This window comes from Prosopis cineraria, unplaced genomic scaffold (genome assembly GCF_029017545.1).
Source record: "Prosopis cineraria cultivar Desert tree isolate PC_DT_omini unplaced genomic scaffold, ASM2901754v1 PC3, whole genome shotgun sequence".
Lineage (NCBI taxonomy): Eukaryota > Viridiplantae > Streptophyta > Magnoliopsida > Fabales > Fabaceae > Prosopis > Prosopis cineraria.
The window spans coordinates 30,669,689-30,685,910 of NW_026555334.1; positions in this window are offsets into that span (position 1 = coordinate 30,669,689).

Below are 16,222 nucleotides of genomic sequence, written 5' to 3' on the forward strand. Positions count from 1 at the left end.
ACTTTTGATTGTGCCAAAAGAGTGGCTTCCCTACTAGTGTTATGTGCAGATGTGGAATCTTTGGAGCAATCTAAGTTTTTATCAGTAGTAAGTGCTGAAAAGTTGATTCAGCAAGGTTGTGATGCCTATATGGTAATCTTTACAGCCAGTACGGTGTATGATGGTGGGATTGAGAAGATTAGGGTAATAAGTGAGTTTCCAGAGGTATTTTTAGGGGAGATGACTGGATTACCTGAAAGGAAAGTTGAGTTCTCAATTGACTTAGTTCCCGAAACCGAACTAATATCAAAGGCTCCTTATAGAATGTCACCGTCTGAATTGGTTAAGCTAAAGAAGCAGATTGAAGATTTACTAGAGAAGGGATTCATTAGACTAATTGTATAACCCTGGGGATCACCGGTATTGTTTGTGAGAAAGAAGGATGGCAGTTTGCGACTGTGTATTGATTATTGGCAATTAAATAAGGTAACTGTGAAGAACAAGTATCCTCTACCAAGGATAGATGATCTTTTAGATCAATTGGCTGGTGCCTCAGTCTTTTCTAAAATTGATTCAAGGTTGAGGTATCATCAGTTGAGAGTTAGTGCAGTGGATATACCCAAGACAGCATTCAGGACTCGGTATGGCCATTATGAATTTTTGGTTATGTCATTTGGTTTGACCAATACGCTAGTAGTGTTCATGGACTATATGAACTGAATCTTTTGGTCGTACTTTGATCAGTTTGTAGTCATCTTTATAGACAACATCTTGATCTATTATGAGAATGAGGAGCAACATGAAAGGCATTTGAGGATGGTATTGTAGATTTTAAAAGATAGAAAGTTGTATGCCAAGCTCAGTAAGTGTGAGTTTTGGTTGAGAGAAGAGAGATTTTTGGGACATGTGGTGTCTACGGATAGAATTTCAGTGGATCTGCATAAGGTTGATAAATTGTTGAAATAGGAATGTCCTAGTTCAGTCACAGAGATACATAGTTTTTTGAGATTAGTTGGGTATTATTGATGATTTATCCAAGGATTTTCCCAGATAGCTTCTTCTTTAACTAAACTAAGTCAAAAAGATCAGCCTTATATATAGGACGACTAGTGTGAAGTAGCATTTCAGAAGCTGAAAGAAAAATTGGCCACTACACTAATGTTGATTATCCTTAATCCAAGGTTACCTTACAAGGTATATATTGATGCGTCTTTGAAAGGTCTTAGTGGTGTCTTTGGTGTCTTGATGCAAGACACTCAAGTGGTAGCATATGCTTCACGACAATTGAGACCACATGAGGAGAATTATCCTGCGCATGATTTAAAGCTTGCAGCAGTGGTGTTTGCTTTAAAAATTTGATGCCATTACCTATATAGTGCAATGTTCACTGTGTTTAGCGACCATAAGAGTTTGAAATACTTGGTAGATCAAAATGAACTGAATATGAGGTAGAGAAGGTGGATAGAGCTTCTTAAAGATTATAATTTTGAATAAAAATATCGCCTGGGTAAAGCTAATGAGTTTGCTAATGCTTTGAGCCGGAAGACTTTGATGTGGCAAGTCTTATAGTTAAGGAATACAAATTGATAGAGTCGTTTGCTGAGTCGTAGCAAGATACGCTATTGAAAGCATTGGTTGGTGCCTATTTTATTGAGATTAGCAATGATTTCTAGAAGGAATTAAGAATGGCACAATTAAAAGATGAGAGTCTCTTAAAGGCTATAGAAGAGATTGAAGCAGATCATGCTATTGAGTTTGGATTCAATGATAATAGTTTTGTGGTTTACCGAGATAGGATTTGTGTGCCTGATGATGTGCATTTGAGAAAGGTTATCTTGAATGAGGCTTACTATAGCAAATACACGATCCATCTAGGAGCTATAAAGATGTACCAAAATGTGAAGTGGTATTGGTAGTGGGTTGGTATGAAGAAAGATGTAACAACATTCGTGACTCGGTGTTTGACCTGTCAAAAGGTTAAGATAGAGCACCAAAGACCAGTAAGAATATTGCAACCATTAGATTTTCCTAAGTGGAAATAGGAGAGAATTTCTACAGATTTTATAATTGGGTTACCAAGAACTCAATCTGGACATGATATCATTTGGGTTATAGTCGATAGACTTACTAAGTTGGCTCATTTCTTAGCGATTCGAATTAGTGATTCTTTGGAAAAGTTAGCAGAGATCTATGTTCGAAAAGTGGTAAGGTTACATGGTGTGCTAAAGAATATAATTTTTGATAGAGATCCAAGATTTACTTCTAAGTTTTAGGGAGCTTTACAGTGTGCTATGGGTACTGAGTTGAGATTCAGTATGGTATATCATCCACAAACAGATGGTAAGATAGAATAAACCATACAGACTTTAGAGGATATATTGAGAGCCTATGTATTAGAGTTGAAAGGTAGCTGGGATAGCCATCTCTCTTTGGCTGAATTTGATTACAACAACAGTTACCACTCTAGTATACAAATGGCATTATATGAGGCATTGTTTTGGAGAAAATGTAGATCACCTCTTTGCTGGATAGAGTTGAGCGAAAGGAGTATGTTAGGACTGGATATTATGAATCAAACAACTCAAAAGATTGAGTTGGTCAAGCAAAAGATGTTAATGGCACAGGGTAGGCAAAAGAGTTATACAAATAGGCGTAGAAGGCTGTTAGAGTTCTTAGTGGGAGACCATGTATTTTTTAGGGTTACACCGGTGATAGGAATTGGGAGATCAATAAGAGCCAAGAAATTGACTCCTAGATTTATTGGTCCTTTTGAGATTCTGGAGAGCATTGGACCAGTTGCCTATAGGATCACTTTGCCACCACAATTATTACATATGTATGAGGTGTTTCACGTGTCGCAACTCAAGAAATATCAACCTAATCCTTCACACGTGATAGAACCAAAGGAGATTGAACTCTAAGAGAATTTAATCTATAAGATTGAGCCAAAGCAAATCATAGACATGAAAGAGAAGTAGTTAAGGAATAAGATTATACGATTAGTTAAAGTTTTATGGAGAGGCATGGCTCCTAGTAATGCTACCTGGGAAATAGAGGATAGAACGAAGCAATAGTACCCTTGCCTGTTTCTATAGGTATATATTTATGTATTTTATGAATTTGGAGGGCAAAATTCTTAAAAGGAGGGGAGAACTGTAACATCCTGAATTTCTTAATCCTAAGTTTAGAGGTTAATCGAGGGTGAAGTGGAAGTTAGTGTGAAATTAGAGATTCGGATGATTAATTGGGATGTTGACTTGTTTGTGTATTGTATGAACAGATATGGGTGATAGGAGTGCATTTTGGGTCAAAGCAAGTGCATGTGGTGAGAATAAATCTCACTGTGCCACGCGCCATGGCTTGTATTGCATGCACTGCAAGGCATGGACCAAAATTTACCTTCATAAGTTGTGAAATTTCAGAAATTTCAAAGGAGAGAAATTGAGAAACACACGAGATAGAGAGAGGAGAAGGGCTAAGGAGTTTGGTTAAGTCATTTTGGAGCAGTAGAAGGTGATTTAGATTGGTAACTTGTCAGGTAAGCTACGTATAACTCTTACCTTCCATTTTACACAAATTTCTCTGAAAATGAGTTATATGTATCTCCAAATTTTATGACCATATCCTAAGTTCTCTAAGAAACTAGGTTAGAATGATTTTGCAGCAAGGGGTGCAACCCAGGTTGAATCAATAGGAATTGGTTTGCAGGTGTTCAAGAACAATTTCCTAAATGTACAAGTCAAAACTAAACTATATGAAACAGGGCATCTTATTGGGCTGGGTTTTTGATTGAAAATAAAATTGAATTTAAAATTGTAATTAAAAAAGACAACTAACTAGGCACTATTAAAACTGAAGAGTAATAATTAGCATTAAGGTATGGCTAGCTATAAGTGAATGCATTAGAAGGTTCAATTACCCTTGTCCAATTAATTAGTATTATCAAGATTTGAACCTAAGCCTCTTTTATCGCATTCATTCACAAAATATTTACTTCAACTAATACAACTAAAAAAAATCTTATATATAACGCCTCTTATATATAATGGTTATTTCAAAAACTGTTATATAGTTGACGTGAGATTTATATTAAAATATTATATAGTGGTTATTTAAAATAATCACTATATAGTCTCTAGGTCTATATAATGATTATGATGAATCTTTGTTATATAATTATTTTATTTTTAAAAAACTATATAATAGTTGTTTGTAAAAAAATTGTTATATATAGTCTTTAGAATTATAAAGTGGTTCTATAGTTTAAGTAACCATTATATACATGCCTTATTTTTATATAAATTTTGTCTAAATTTTTATATCCTCCATGAGACAACAAATGGAGAAGAAAATTTTGTGCTTATCTTTATTTGTAGCACTTAATTTCAATATGAATTTTGTAAAGTCAGTGGAATAACAAAGAAATATTGAAGTATAATAAATACTAAATTGTTATGAGTATTGAAATATTTGTTATGAAAATATAGATTAAGAAGAGGAGAGAAGAGATGAAACTCTACTAAGAGAATAAAAGAACAAAGAGCTTTCTTATTTCGATATGCAAAATAAAACTGAGGTGCCTTTTATTTATAAGCACAAATATATCAATTAAAGTAAATAAAATATACAAGATAATAATATTTAAAAGTATTATAGTAACCGAAAGATATTGGAGAATGTGAGATAATGAACATTTACATAATATCTTAATATTCATAACACTTCCCCTTGGATGTCCATATATTGTGCCTTCATAAAACCTTACTGAGAAAAATCTAATGGGATAAAAACTTAGCGAGTAAAAAAGAGTATACAATATCATCATATTTATTAAATTTGCCTCATTAAAAACCTTACCAAGAAAACCTAGTGGGACAAAGCCTTGGTTAAATAAAAAAGAGTATAGCATAACTTTTACTCCCTTTAATGATGTTATCACTTATTATTCTTGAGTCTTCTTGAGTCATTGTATCCTAACTTGTATTGTTGTTGCCAATCCCTTTATGTCTGCAAGTTGATATGCTCTTAAGGCTAGATAATATATGAATCACTGCCATCATATACTTTGAAACATCTTCTCTATACATATTTTCTGATTATGAACACATTTTTCACTTGTGGTATATCTTGTGGGAGTAGAAAAATAATATTGTTATATGTGTATTTTGATAAATAAATAATTTCTTGAAAGTCAACTAATATAGTTCATATTAGACATGTATAGCACATGTATAATTAATTAATTTTGACCCTAAATAAGTTTAGTAAATCAACCACACATAATAATTCCTAAAGCATATCATATCAAGTACATAACTTTATTGCAAATCAATGCAATATCATAAATTGTGATATGAAAGCATTCATATATGTTGCTTTAGGACAATATTTCATTATTTTCTTGAAGAATCATGATCTTGATTCCCATCTAATCACTTAATATTTTAACACATTTCTCTAACAATCAAGTTGTAACACTTATCCCAAGTGTTATTAAAAGCACACCACAACCAAATAAATTAAGTATGGTTAAGGAGTTGATCCAAAAACTGACTTAAGAAAATCTAAAGGATTAATATATAGAGTGCATGGAAGTAAATCAGGCAAATAGGGGAAACTAATTTCTGTCATAACAGTATTAATTTGTTGTCATGACAGCCCTGCTGGGAAAACTTCTAGGGGGCTCCATTTTGGCGTCTAGCCTCCGATTGAAATGATTTCAAATCCCACATGTCATTGTTAATGAGTACTAGTAGTATACTAAATTTTAAAAAGATCTAACGATCAAATTAAAATTTAAACACTTTACAAGACTGTATAAAGTTGCTGTCATGACAGCTTTATTTAAAGCTACCATGACAGCACCTCCGGATTAACTTTTACAGTGCACCATTTTATCATTCGACCTTCAATTGGAGCAATTTTAGAGTTTACACATCACTTTTAAAGAATATTACTAGTGTAACAAATTTCAAGAAAATCCAATGGTTGGATTAAAACTAATGCATGTTGCAATTTTAGTAACTATTGCTGTTAAATGCTGTTATGACAGCACCTCCTAACCAACTTTCGAAGTGTACTATTTCTTCATCTAGTATCTAATTAAGGTGATTCTAAAGCCCACATGAAGCTTATAAAAATTTGTACTTGTGCCTAAAATTTTAGAAAATGTTGGATTGAGATTTAGATACTAGAATACAAAAGTATAGCTTTTTAGTAAAAACCATTTTCAAAATTGTCCAATCTCATCTTAATAGTCACAAACTTATGGAAACACTTTATACACGTCAAATAGGACTAGGAGTACTTGGTAGAATATTTCAATGATAGAAAAACCTGTTATATCAAAATTTGATTACTTGGGTACCATTTCCTAAATTGGACCCTAAGCTCCCAAAATACACAAATCACAGAAGAGTGGTCAAAAACCATTCCAAATACCATATACTCATATAAATATACATGCTAAACATTTTCACTTGGCTCAAAGATCCTTATAGGGCCCACACACCTACTCTCTCTATACAAATCTCTATTTCAGACTAGGTATCATTAAAGCATATAGATGGTCTCCTGAGTCCCATCTAGCGAAGCATTCTTAACACTTGGACTATCAAGACTTCCTATTCTTACATAAAGTAGGACCATGACCCCCTACTCTAGTCTAAAATATACTCGTGGATCATTCTCCTAGGTCCTTTCTAGAGAAGGAAGCTCTATGCTCAAGACCTTCAGAACTTCCTAGCCTTATATAGAGTAGGGCTGCAACCCCCTATCCTAGTCTAGGGTATACTTACGGATGCAAATGCATATGTCTCATCTCATACATTTCAAGCATTATTCACACACTGATATGAATATTCTTTCACAACTTTTGCTACTCTATCAGTTCATAAATCATAATGCACATAATTATATAGAATACTTATAAACAATTTCACAAACAAATAAGTACAAGGTTACTCCAATTACCTTTTACCCTTACAACTAAGGGTTACCATTCACATTGAACCTCTAAGTCAATCTAGCTTCCTCAAGAACCTTTAGATGCTCAATCTACATAATGAAAACCTTCCAATCAGTTACTAATACCCAACACAAGCATTAGTTCGGCTAAACTGAATCCCTTAATACATGAAACAGTTTAATTAGCACCTTTTGAATTCATATAGTCCATCATCTACATTCATTGGCCTATAGGCTATTCAAATGACCAAAACTATAATGCCCTTTTCCTAACATTACCATACGCTCCACTTCAATCAATCCTACTCAATTCAAAATCATTTAATTTGAAAACTTTGAAAACCATGGGATCCCAAAATAAAATATTTCCAAAATCATATAGTGATATATTCGAGTTACAAATTATTGCACAATGGAAGCATCTATATACTCACAATAAAAACATGTACATATCAAGAAAACAAAATAGAATTTAATGCCGTGCACTGTGGCATATGGCACAGAGACCACAACCGTTCGCTATATGCCGTGTGCCACATGTAACCTCCTTCTATATCCACTTAATATAGGAGAAGATTATGGTGTTACCACATTACTCACAATAATCAGTAAACAAATGTTTTGTTCGGAAAGCTTGGGCCTAAGACTCATTTCACAAAATCATAATTCATTAGAGAAAAACATAGTGGAAGCAATTTGCACATTACTCTAATACGTAGTGGACATAACCCACCAGTATTCCTATCTTAATTGCATGCATTTTCATGACAAAATAAAGTTAGGATTTGGTCTGTGCGTCGCAGCGTGCAATTCATGGGCCCTGGCATGTGGCACAAAGCCACACGCTCAACTTTGTTGTGTCATGCATTAAGGCATGTGATACCATGCGCTACGGCATGCTTGTCCAAATTTTTGCTATCATTTTGACAGAAAAAATGATGAACTTTTAGTGTGCGTTGTTTTCACATACAATATGTAATCGGAATGATTCAAGCACCCACACGAAGCTTAGCTTGTAATCTAACTAATGAGAGAAGTTTGGACACGATCTAATGGTCCAATTAAAATTTAGACACTCGAGTGTAAAAAGTCACTTTTTTTGAAACATTTGGGCACCCAAGCGCTCAAATCGATCCCTTTCTCTCATTAGACCACACAAGGCCTTGAATCAAGTCCAAAAGGACCTAATACACCTGATTGACCACAATCTATCTCAATCATGCTTATATATCAAAATTTGACCCTTTTACGGCCAATTTACACATTTCACATAATCACTTACTTTGCCATTTTTTGGCACAACTTAGCCCACTTGGCTACTTCTAATCACGTTCATATACATTCATGTTCCCTATACAATCTTAGCCCCAAATTACTCATTTCTACATAATTTCTCACTTGGACTTAAGATTCACCAACAATCACAATCATTTGAACTCAAACATATTCAATCATAGCCCCTTGATTCATTTCATCACAAATAAACATAATTGGGCTATGATTCCACAAAAATCATCTCTATTCAAATCATGCATCCAACCCTATGGCAACTTATTTACACATATATACATAATTCTCAGTTTAGTTCATTACACAAACTCAGAGTACAGGGCTTCACAACTCAAACCGGTCCAGACTCTCTTTCCTTACCCTAATCACTTATCGATCCTATTAACATGTAACCACAAGGGTGAGATTAAAATCTCAATAACAAAATAACTTACTCCTATTGACTATCACATGCAATAATATGGAAGTAAAGCATATTATAACATTCAAATATCATTAAAATAACATTTATATCACATATCTCATTTTCATTTCTTTTTTATTTTTCACATATATCATTACATTCTCAACTTTTCATTATTCACATAGGATTCCATGGCATATCATAGCATTATATAGCATGCTATAGCATGATCACTATGAACTGAACCTCCAAATCACCCCAACACAAAACTATAGGCTCACCTCAGACTAATATACACTCTCATTGGCCTTGAAGTCACCTGCAATAGTAGAATCATCTGGCTAAAGATGTCCTAATGCACATACAGACTATGGTTTCCCTCAATACACACAATGGGGCGTCGTTGACTCCAACATCATATCATAAAGACACTAAGGAATCTAACATCTCCAAACCCCACCTCAATAGGCATTAAGGAGATCTTCTCCAACATTACAACTCAATAGGTACTAAGAAGAATTATTTCCAACACCGCACCTTATAAGGTACTAAGAAAACCATTCTATATGGTCTTTATCATCTCCTCCACTCAGGTGAACTCCCACCCCTATGATCATGCTTTCTAAACCATTTACCATTTTATTCAGTTCTCAAACATAGCATATATACGTAATACATGCCATTTAAAATCATACATTTTAATGCTTTATTTCAACTAAAAGCCATTTCACACAACAATCACACAATGCTATAAAACATGCTCAATTTAAAATCATTTCATGCACTACATAACATACTAATATATAGTTACAATAAACAGTCAAACAAAGGAAGTTATTCGATTACCTCAACCCTTTTATCACTAGAAAGGTTACCATTTCAACAACCACAACCGCTTATCTCAAGCTTCTTTCCTCTACTTACTAGTCCAATATGCCAATCTGAATACACTTGGCACATTTGAGTCATTTAGTCCATTTAGAGCAAAAACTCAATTTTTACTACTTAAGGCTATATTCATTAGTAAACTCTTTTTTATTTATCCATTTTAGGTCTATTACAACTTAATTACTACTTTACATCACCTCAACCAATCTTATTTCACAAAAATTAGATTTTTGCCCTAAAATTCTCTCTCTCTAAGGTCAAATTGAGCCTACAAGTTTAAAGATATACTATTCAGCTTTAAAACAATTGCAAAGCTCTAATTTAACTTTCGAAAACCTTTTTATTACTATTAAGAAAGAATCAAACCCCTCAAATTCCATCGATTCAATTTCCCTATAACTCATTTTCAGAGAAATTTGTGTAGAATGGAAGATAAGAGTTATACGTAGCTTCCTAACAAGTTATTGATCTGAATCGCCTTCCAACGGCTTGAAATACCTTGCTTTAGCTTCTCAGCCCTTCTCCTCTACTCCTCTCACGTGTTTCTCAATTTTACCTCTCTGAAATTTCTAAAATTTCACAACTTATGAAGGCAATTTTTGGTCCATATGTCGCGGCACATGCAACATAAGCCGTGACACATGGCACAGATTTATTCTTATCACGTGCACTTGCTTTGACTTGAAATGAACTCCTATCACCCGTATCTAGTCATACAACACACCAACAAGTCAAATCACCAAGCAATCATTTAAATCTCTAATCCTACACTAATTACCATTTTCCCTTGATTAACTACTAATCACGGGATTAAGAAATTCAGGATATTACACTGCAGCATGTGGGTACATGTATTGTGATGCATATACCTGAAATTGCTATCAAATTATAGATTTCTAGTGTGAATTTCAGACGTGCACCATTTCCATATCTGATGTTCGTTTGGGATGGTTCAAGTGCCCACACGAAGCTTATTTTGAGATCTAACTAATGACACTAGTTTCATCTCAATATGATATTTCTATTAAAAATTAGACACCCAAGTGCATTTTGACCATTTTCTGCAAAAATTTTTCCACTCAAGTGTCTTAATTCAAAACTAAATATCATTAGCCACTTTTAGAGCCTTGACCACGTCCAAATGGACAATACACATGTGATTGACCATACGCATGCACAATATAACATGCATACACATATTTTTCCTATAAACTGTCCATTTCACACTTTAGGCTAAAATTACATTTTCATTTATCAATCTCATACAAGGCTAAATCACCACACATACTCTTCACACATCTCATATCCACACACATATACATTCATTTGCTAGCCCATCTAATCATTTTACTATTCAAACATATATAAGGGCTAAGGAACTTAAAATCATCAAGCATACCACAAATACAACTTATGCACATGTACTAAATCCTATGGCAACTTATACACATTCTTAGCTAACAATTTATAAGGTCATTTCACCAGCTCTTACAACGACTTAGGCAAGAGATGTCAACTCAACCTATATCCTTTCCTTTCAACCCACTAGTACCAGAACCTAAAAAATCTAAGTAACTAATATAGTTCATCAAATGCTTATTACCACAAATAACCATGTCAAAGTAACAAAACTAAGGTAATATCACAAATATATATATATATATATATATATATTAAAGTATGAAGAAATATCATCATCATTTCAAAAGAATTCCATACAAATACACACTAGCATGATCATCTAGCCAATAAACCTTTAATGCTCCCCGACATGAAACCATAAGCTCTCCTAAATCAACCACTTATTGATCTGAGCACACTTTTGATGGTAGAAACACCTTGCCAAAGGTAATCTAACCTACCTATGATCTATGGTTTGCTTCTTCACATACTCGTGATAGAGGCATTGTTGACTCCTAACCGCACCTTAATGGGTACTAGGGAGTTCCCAGACTGCCTGGATGTCTTATGATAATAGTTCCATAATATGTTATACTAGATTACCTATGGTAATAGCCTATATAATGTTGCACTGAATGTCCCATGGTACTAGCTTGGCTATATGAATTTTTCACTCATTTCACCACACACACACATCTACACATATCCTGGGTGAATTCTCACCCCCTATGATCATGCTCTTTCATAATTTTCACTACTCATTCACATTTCCACAGCATATCATATCATATCATATATATAGATATATCAATTGAAATCAATAACCTTTTAGATTTCATTTCACAAACCAACGTTCATGCCAAAACCATTTTCAATAACAAATCATGCATAAAACTCATAAAACCACAATTTCTCATTTTTGTATTTACTTCTACATAGTTATGATAGTTAATAACATAATAAACTATATGGTTACCTTAACCTTTCAGTCTGATAGAAAGGTTTACCTATGTAACTTCCTTACTCAAATCTCTTTCCACTTATCTACTTGTCACACACTAAAATATACACAAAATTGGCATTTAAAGTCAATTTCACTATTGACAAAAAAGTGCTAATTATTGTAATTAAGCACCTAATCGCTATCATTTCCATAATTCATAGTTATCACTGATTACCCTTCATTACTAACTTTAACCTTTCTAGCTAAATTTTGTCTCACTGCTCTCTCTCTTTAGATTTGGGCAAATCTTGCTTATAGCTTCAAAGCTTTATCGTTCCTACTTAGAGCAGTCACAAAGTTCTAGTTTTGTTTTGTAAAACCTTTTTATTACTATAGGGTAAGAAATCAATTCCTTAAAACTTCCAAATTTAATTTCTCACTAGTTAAAACTAAGAGAAAATAGGGTAGAATTGGAGGTTAAGGCAGTATAAGACTTATTCGATAAGTAATAGGTTAAAAACATCATCCTTGCTCCTAATTTTACTTGCCTTAGCACATCCCCTACTCTTCTCCATGTTAGAACCCTTCTCTCACATTCTTCCTTTTTATTTAATGAGCTGGGTACATCCTATTAACTAAAGTTCTGCACCATGTGCCACGGCATATCTATCCCCCGCCGCAGGGCTCACATGCTTTGCTTCGAGATTCTGCTCTTTTGCTCATACTTGTTCAAATAAAATCCCAATAGGTCAATAAAACCTCTCATTATCCAGAACCCTAATCCCACATTAAATTACTAACTCGTTCCCTAATCAATCATTAAAATAGGATTAGAAGTTCAAGATGTTACAAAAATATCCTCCTAACTCATTTTACCAACTAATTTACCCTTTTTAACCTAACCTTTTAGGATAATCTCAGCCTAAATCCTTAAGGTTCAACTATTTAACTCCAAACTAATCGCCCAACCTTAATTTTGCATTCGAAAGTCCTTTTTAAACCTTTCCTTTGGATTTTAATTCCTTAAAAATTCCTATTTCAATTTCTCTACCGACCAAACTTAAAGAAATTTGGGTAGAAATGCAGCTCGAGGCCATAAGATACTTACTCGACAGGTCACTGGCCAAAGCAAACTCCCAAAACCTAGATACTCCATGCCCTCACAGAGATGAACTCCCTTTCCTCTCTTAGTGCATTTTCCTTTACTTCCTCTTTTGATTTCGTGAGCTGATCACATAAGCTTTAAGTGATTTTCGTGCAATGCACTACAGTGCATGCAGTGTAATGTCCACCTTGAAATTACCAAAATTCACCACAAAATTACAACAAACAATCATAATTAGGAGCAAAGATTGCTCCTAAGCTCATATTATCCATATAAGGGTTAAAATTAAAAATCTTTTAAGAATAATTGTGGAATATTTGGGATCCTATAAAAACCCTTTAAATTGATAGTTTGAGATCATACTTAATGATTTATATAGGTATTGGAAGCATGGAAAAGTTTTGGGAATCAAACCACTTCAAAACAGGGCCAAAAATGTCACTTTTGAGTGTTTTGGTCCATGCGCCGCTGCTCGTGGTCTATGCACTGTGGCTTATGCCATAGAATGACAAGTTTCCTCGCTGTACCGTGCACCGTAGCTTGCACGAAATGCACCGCGGTGCACCTGTCCATGACAGCAATGCTGTCATGACAGCTTTTCTAGACGAACTTCGAATATGCACCATTTTCACATCCGATGTCCGATTGGAGTGATTCAAGCGCCCATGCGAAGCTTATTCAATAAAATAACTAATGGTATAAGTGTCATTACGATCCGACACTGTATGAGAATTTTAGACACTCGGATGCAAAAGTCAGTTTTTCAAAAAAAATTTCAACCATCAAAGTACCCAAAACTCATAACTTATACCATTAACCCATTGTGATACTTGAACCAACTCCAATAGACCAAAATACACTTGAGTGACCAATCAAACACACAAAAACATACCAAACACAAAATTTGGCCACTCAATGGTCATTTTGCGCAATATGGCCAAAATACCAAATCAACATCATATATGCTATTTGGCCTCTATTGCCACGTAATACATTACAAACACATTGTCACCACATAGATAAAACATTCCTTGTACTTGTATTAGTATTTTAGCCCATCACCACAAAAATTACCACATATTCACCTCATATACAATATTGGGCTAAAATACACAACAACATAATATGAAATAAGTGCAACCAATCAAAATGATATGCATTCCTAGTTAGCAATATATAATATCATATAACAAGTTTATGTACACCACTCAAACCAAAATCAGGCTTTACAAAGAGTGTAACAGATATGCTAGCCCCTGCCCGATTCCCTCCCTGGCTCAATCTCACTAGTAGCACCTGTAAAATGATAATCCACGGGTTGAGAAAAAAATCTCAATAACTAAGATAATCTACATTATTGATTAACAAGCAAGGTTATAAACAAGCATTAAAATAAGTGACATAGTCACATCATATAATATCACCATAAATTTGCATGCATGATCCCTAACCATTCGGTCCTCCAATACTCCCAACCGAACCAGTAGGCTATTTCACAGAACCAAACCACCTGTATGGTCCCCAAGCCACCATCCATGGTAGGACTACCTGGCCAAGGTATCCTAAATCACTTCCAAACTACTGTTTCCCCCTATTACAAGTAATTGGGGTGTCGTTACTCCAACACCGCATCCTACGGATGCTAAGGAGAATAATCTAGTTACCATGACCCCGCACCCATTTTCGGGCACTAAGGAGAGTAAATGCTATACCTGGCATCCTGAGGTGCTAGCAATGCCATATAGACTTAATCTTTACTATCTCTACTAGGGTGACCTCCCACCCTTTAATATGCTACATTTCAATACATATCTTCACCTCACCATGCATAAACAACTTTTCAAGCAAGTATAACAAAATCTTTCCATTAACTTCAAAAATATAGAATTTTACAAAACTAATAATCCACTTTTTCTAAAATAGATAACCTTTAAAAAATTTATGCATATATACTCAACAAATCATAGAAAAGCACTTGAGAATAACTTATACAAGGTAATAAACAATGCAAATTATCTAATTACCTCAACCCTTTTGTTACTAAAAGGGTTACCTGTGTTACTAATTCTCTTCTTGTGTCAAGGTAAGTCTTCCCACACCACAATCTACATTAACAAGTACTATATGTTAATTTTCAATTAACACAAGCACCATTAGCCAATAATAACCTCCCATTTCTCCTACTTGTCACTCAAATTCTCAACAAATAGACTTGTCAAGATTAGAATTTGTTCACTTCATCCCTTCAAGTCTCCTTCTAACTCTATCACAACATAAAACTTAATATCTCAACTTATCACACTTCAACACCTTATGATCAAGATAAAGCTTGATCCAACTCCCACTAAACAATAAAGGAGCTTCATATTACCACATATCCAAGATCAATAAACCTAAATTAAACCTTTAGAGTCAATAGAAACCTTTAAAACATTGACTCATGGCTTAATCCCATCAGATCAAATTCTCACTCTTCCAAATCCCATGGAAAATGAGATGAAAAGGTAGAGGAGAAGGGTAAGAAACTTACCCAAGAGTTTGAAGGCTCAAATGATCTTTAAAATCCTTCCAAATTGATGCCCTAGCAATGCCCAAAGTTGCCTCCTTCATGCTTTAGGTTTTCCACCCCAAAATCTTAGTTTTCCTGCTGATTCTCGAAAATTTAAGTTGCCTGCTATGCCGTGCGCCATAGCGCACGCCATGCTAGCCACAGCTCACGGCGCAGCGAGCAACAACTTGATTTTACTCCCCCCAATGTTTCCCGACTTGATCTGACTTTCATCCTATCTCAATTTAGAGCCAAATATGACCCAAAAATCTAATTAGCCACCCAAAAACATAATTAAATAAATTAATCACATTTTTAACTAATTTATCCCTTAATTAATACATTTTTCCAGATTTAAAGTTTTAGGATGTTATAGTTCTCCTCTCCTTTAAAGGAATTTTGTCCCCAAAATTCAAGAACATCCACAACACATACCTAGGGAAACAGATAAGGATATTGCTGCTTCATTTTATCCTCTGTCTCCCAGGTAGCATCACCAGGAGCCATTCCTTTCCACACCACCTTAACCAGTCGAATAGTCTTGTTCCACAATTGCTTATCTTTAACATCTACTATTCATTCTGGCTTTGCTCGATATGTCATATTCTCTTGCAGCTCTACCTCTTCGAGTTTAATCACATGTGATGGATCAGGTTAATATTTCTTCAGTTGAGAAACATGAAAAATATCATGAATCCC